The sequence below is a fragment of the Lethenteron reissneri genome, chromosome 20 (assembly GCF_015708825.2).
Source record: "Lethenteron reissneri isolate LAM-NWPU_2019-01 chromosome 20, ASM1570882v1, whole genome shotgun sequence".
Lineage (NCBI taxonomy): Eukaryota > Metazoa > Chordata > Hyperoartia > Petromyzontiformes > Petromyzontidae > Lethenteron > Lethenteron reissneri.
Window position 1 is genome coordinate 1267115 of NC_083798.1, and position 6248 is coordinate 1273362.

The following is a 6248-nucleotide window of genomic DNA, read 5'->3' on the forward strand; positions in this document are numbered from 1 at the left end:
ACCTGCAGTCATAATGCAAACAAAAACATAACTCTGATAATGTATGCACTGTCCTTGAAGGTGCGCCTTTTGGCGTCATCTGGTCCAACACCATGTGAGACTAGGCTCTAAGGAAAGCTGTCTCGGGTGTGGAGCAATCAACTTCAAGGACTTCAAGGACAGTGCATACATTATCAGAGTTATGTTTTTTGTTTGCATTATGACTGCAGGTATTGTGGTCTATGCAAACATGACTCCTTGTAAAAAAAGGTGTCAGTTTTGTTGCCAGATAAAAGGGTAAAAAAAACAATTATCATATTTCTTCTTCTGGCAAATGAGGTTCCAATGACGCTCCCCATTGTTACAATTGTGGAGCACTATATTTGATTAAATCGCCGTTCGCACGTGGGTTAAAACGAACACGGTTGTCGGAGTTCTTCTCTTGCCCTCTACAGTAAACTAAAGGCGACGTGACAAATGTAAATGTCGTGGCATAGTTAGCCACGATCGCCACTCCTCATAGCCGGCAGTCCTAGCTCAGGCCAGTAGAGAGCAGAAGGGAGACCGGACCTGCTCGAGGGTGATGATGAGGGGCAGTTGGCCCTCGGCAATCCCTGGGGGGAGCATCGGGACCAGCGGTTGGGACCCCAGGCCCTCGGGAGGGGGCTGGGGGATGAGGTCATTCCCCAGGGCCTTCGAGAAGGTTCTGGAAGGGAGGTGTGGCCAAGGCGCAGTGAGCCGGGACCCGGTATATAAGGCAGGGCCATGAACGGCTCGGCTCAGTGTCGTCCGGCTGAAGACTGAAGATCAACCTGGAGCCCTGACGAGAGAAGAGCTCTGTGGGCAAAGCCGAACCCCTGGCCAGGGTGAGGCTTGAGCTGTACCAGTGACGCTCCCAGCTGATAGCCAGCGAAGACTCCAGAGAAGACTCAAGCCCCAGTAGTGTAGGCGTCGTGATAGCCGGAGAGGCGAGCTAGCCGGCTACGTAGGACATCGGGTGGAAGGGGCCGTTACTCCTTTGTATTGTAGTTTCATAAGTTGTAATAAACGTGTGGCCTCAAAGAAAGTTTCCTCTAGTTTATTACCCACTACATGTACGTAACAATCGCACTCTAAACATTCGTCAACAGCTCCGTGCAGCCTTAAAATAATCGACGTTTGGACCAATGCCCCTTTTTTATAGCACACAACTGGAGATGCTGCTCAGATGGTGGCAATACGAGTTGGAGACCGCACTTTACACCGCGGGACGCGGATACTAACTACAACTTGACTTGAAGCTTTCGTGACTGCAGGAATTGAGATTCTTTGGGTCTTTCGGTAAAGTCACGTAGGTAGGTTAAGAAAATAATAAAACAAAAAACTACGACGTTTCGATCGCAACACAAGCGGTCGTCATCAGGCTGGAAGGTAGTTTTTGTCATTTTCTTTAAACCTATCTACGTGACTTTACCGAAAGACCCAAAGAATATACTAACTACAGTTTACACATGTTTCCGGATAAACTGTTTTTAAATCGGCACCTACCTATTGAGGAACGAACAAACCGTTAAAAAACCACAATGATTTGCTGCGGAATAGACTAATTTATAGTAAAAGTTTAATTGTAAAATGTTGCAGGCGTATTTGCACGCTGGGTATCACCGTTGGGGTCAAGGCGCCATCCCCGTAGTGATGCATCCCGAGGCGGACCCCTCGCCAGAGGTGTGGGGAACATTGTCAACACAACCGCGTTTTGTATTTGACCAGATGACGCCCATTGAGTTGTGTCGCTCTTTGTGAGAAGCCACCTGGCCACGAATGATATCTCGCCGAAGTGGCTTATCAGAATGTGTAAATGTATAGCAGACAAACACTATAAGCGCGTGTTGACTCTAAATGTGGAGTGGGGGGGGACCGGAGGACCCGGAGAAAAATCCACGCGACCAAGGGGAGAGACACGCAAACTCCAAATATACAGCAGCAGGCGTCAGGGTCAGGATCGAACCCACGACCTCCCGTCTACTGGGTGAGGTAGTTAACATCTCCTAGCCACCGTGGCGCCTATTCCTGAGCCCTGTGAGAGGGGCAGGTGAATGTACTTCGGAAATTTCAATGAGCTTTGTTTGAGGGTGTTTGTTGCCTTTACTTTCGAACTTGACTGAGAAATGGAACGTGTCTTGTAAACAAACGCGTGTTCCAGTAGGAGGTGCACCACAGACGCTGCACCTGAACATGGTACGTATGTTGGACTTCTTTCGCACCGTACGTAGCCCACCGTGCTGATCGGAGGTGCCAGGTGGTGATCCAACGCAGCGTGATCTAGGACGCACTCGGGCCTTGATCGCCAGCTCGTACGGGACACCGACTCATCATTGATTTAGGGTGAGGCCACGTAACGATCTTACTGAGTGTGTATCGCTCAGAGCCTACACGACCCGGCACAGCGAAATCACTTGGATGGCCACGCGGTGCACACCGACTGCGACCCCCGGCGAGGAGTGCAGCGCCACCTGCTGCACTGTGCAGACGGCGCTGGGCCGTGACCGCGGACAGAGGTTTGCGGTCCCACTGGTATCGCGATGTTCTGTTTCAGAAGCGACATTGGCCATCACTAATGACGGCTCAACGAAGTTGGTTGTCATCATGTGGAAATACATCGCAGGCAAATACTCTGAACGCGGCGATGTCGAGTCCAAATGTGGAGGGGAACAAAAACAAAAAACGGAGGACGCGGAGACAAATCCACGCGACCACGGGGAGAGAGACACGCAAACTCCAAATATGCAGCCGGCGTCAGGGTCAGGACCGAAGAAGCCACGAGACCTCCTGCATACCGGGCGAGGGAGCGAGCGTCTCGCCACCGCGGTGGCCACGTGTTGTGGGTTAGAACACGTGGGTGTCGCGCCAGTCGGAGGCGGGCACCCTCCACCACGCCACGCAACCCAACACGTAGAGTCGCCACGCGTGAACAAAACGTCCCACTTGAGTTTGTTTGTGCAGACGCCACGACTCAATGTGGTGGGCTGTGCTGGGTGGTGGAGGGCACACAGCTGTAACTGGCGTGTTCCAACCCAAAACACGAACTATGAATCGTACCATTGGTCTTTAAAGCCTTCCTATGGAAACATTTATCGTGTTGTTTGCTGTGGCTGTGCTGCGTAGGACCGATAGGGCTGTGACCTTCAGGATATGACCTGCACCTTGTACATACCAAACATCCATCATTTCTTACCTCCCACGAACCCCACATACTTGCTCTATCACGGTCTTCTTTTCGTTAAAATCTAAACGCACTATAAAAGATCGTCTTCTATATTTCTAAATGCATTTGTTTTAATACACGCCTTAGTTTTTGAGATCCTGTGTGACCACTAAATGACTATAATGGTCGGACACGGCTTGTATTTGAACTGCGCGTGTTTGTGTTTTTTCCCTTTAATTGCCGTCATCACGACAGCCATCAACCACAAGGTGCCACTGGGAGCTGCCTCTGTGGCGGATCGCCAATTTGTCTCGTGCCATTGTGACTGGCGCGTCCCGACTGCACGTGCACACACAAAGACAAAGGTCGCCCCCATCGTAGTCACAGACTGTTGGGGCAAGTGCTGTTAGCGAGCACCTATGAAGGCCGGCAAGGAACACGAGGGGGTGGGTGGCCAGCACCACGCCCGACCGCCTTTGTCTCCCTCGTGGCGATGTTTACACACCGCACCAGGTACTACTCATTTGAGGTTGAGTCGACCTAAGGGCGGCCTAAGACCGGTTCAAGTAATCGTCACTGGTGTTGGCTGTGAGCGGGAATCGAATCGCGCTAACCCGGCACTCACTCACACACTCATGCACACGAACTTGCTGGCACACGTTCCTCCGCTATGCACACCGATAAACAAACACTCCAAGGGTATCAAAGCTGCATGCCGTGGCGATCATTCCGTGTGTATCATTCCGTGTGTATCATTCCGTGTGTATCATTCTGTAGCTATCATTCCGTGTGTATCATTCCGTGCGTATCATTCCGTGTGTATCATTCTGTAGCTATCATTCCGTGTGTATCATTCCGTGCGTATCATTCCGTGTGTATCATTCTGTAGCTATCATTCCGTGTGTATCATTCCGTGTGTATCATTCCGTGTGTATCATTCTGTAGCTATCATTCCGTGTGTATCATTCCGTGTGTATCATTCCGTGCGTATCATTCCGTGTGTATCATTCTGTAGCTATCATTCCGTGTGTATCATTCCGTGCGTATCATTCCGTGTGTATCATTCCGTGTATATCATTCCGTGTGTATCATTCCGTGTGTATCATTCCGTGTGTATCATTCCGTGTGTATCATTCCGTGGGTCTCATTCCGTGTGTATCATTCCGTGTGTATCATTCCGTGTGTATCATTCCGTGTGTATCATTCCGTGGGTCTCATTCCGTGTGTATCATTCCGTGGGTCTCTCCGCCACGCTTCACTCACGGAGCCGCCATGGCGACGCGTCTCGCACGAGCCCGTGTTCGAGTCGACTTTCTGGAATGCCGTGGCCCTCACCTCTCATTCTCTGCCTGGGTCGACATTGCCAGTCCAGGCATGAACGCTTAATCTCGGGCAGCGATAACGAGCTGAGTGAAATGGTGATAACAAAAATAAATTCGATAAATTACTGTTCCGACCAGCATTGCAGCGGTGTCATGAAATGTCACTGCGAGATATTGCATTGGATTCGCATTTGGCGATTGATTTTTTAAAATAATTTCAGATGTTTATTTTGCATTCTCAATGCACCGCGATACCATGTGGAAAATGCCATAATTGCACGGTTAACTTAATAACAGAGCACAAATTGTACACAGCCTGCTGTTTGCACATGACATAACCCGTAAAAATATGAGCAAAACAGGCGATCCGTTATAGTTTAACAAAACAAAGTTTTCCGTGTATCAATAACATCGTATTCGCGTGCTTTGATATATACAATTCCACAGAAAAAAATCAATGAGCATATGAAATTCTTGCAAACGTAAAAAAACTGCTCTTATTTTTTTTGTATGATAATTGCAAAAGTACATGTCACGTTTAAACAACAATACAACATCGAAAGTAGAAATACCTCGGCTACAATCACGACAGCGCTGCCACGCCTCGTGCTCACCGCCTCCAGGTCGGCCCGGGAACGGCTCGAGAACGGCTCGAGAACGGCCCACACCGAATGCGCAAGTGAGGCCAGGGGTTGATGGTCAGATAGTGATGAAAAACAACAACAATAACAACAACAACACATCAACTCCGTGTCCGATCATGTTTAGCGTAGGTGACGTATGGATAATTTGTCACCACCAAGAACCTAACGTGACATTGTCAAGGCAGTGCAGCAGTTGTGAACTGCCGTCGTGAATCTGAATCGATTCTCACCGGCAGATCGCGCTCGTGCAGGTTCAGATATTAATCGCCACTGATGACAGCCGGGAATGGAACTCGATGAGACTCGGGTAACTGGGTTCGTAGCTAGCGCAGTGCGATGGCCACTTCACTACCACTCCACATCTCGCTGCGTTACTGCATTACTGCCCAACGCAATAAATGCGAATTCATATTTGCAAAGTCACACAGCTAAACACGCATGACACCTGGTGTTAGAATGTCGTCCAATTTTGCTCATACATGGAAATCAACGCGATTCCGACGCAGGCTCGCTCATCTCGCAAAAATCTGAAACATTTAAAGAGCATATTGTACAAAAAACACGTGTCTACATCGCAGCGACGACACGGGAGACAGAACACACACGGCAGCCCGAGTGGTGTAGAGGTGTCCACGTTGTCCAGGCATGCTTCACATCAGTTAAGAGCGTTCGAATACCACTCTGAACATGTCATTGTGGTACCTTCACTCACAGCTAAAATGAGCGGTTGTGCAGCGATTCGTGGCGAGTGGTACCAGTGGCGAGTGTGACCAGTGACGAGTGGTATCCCAACCAGCCCTGTCCCCGCCCCAGTTAGGGTGAAGTATGGTCCAATAACCTCCTGACCGACAAGATATGGGGAGGTTTTCATCCAGCAGTAGATTATAAAAGGGCGCCTGACCGAAACTTCAAAATAAAAACATGAATTAGTTAACTTAAAAGTCGTTGAGTTAACACGTCATATTCATTTTACAAAAACTTGTTTTCGAATCAACGGAAATTAATCGTCGGCGGTGTGGTGCAGTGGTTGTGCGTGTGCCGAACAGCAACACTGTCCTGGGGTCGATTTCCGACTCACGTGTCTTTCTGTGTGGAGCTTGTTTCTGCTTTGCCGTGTTC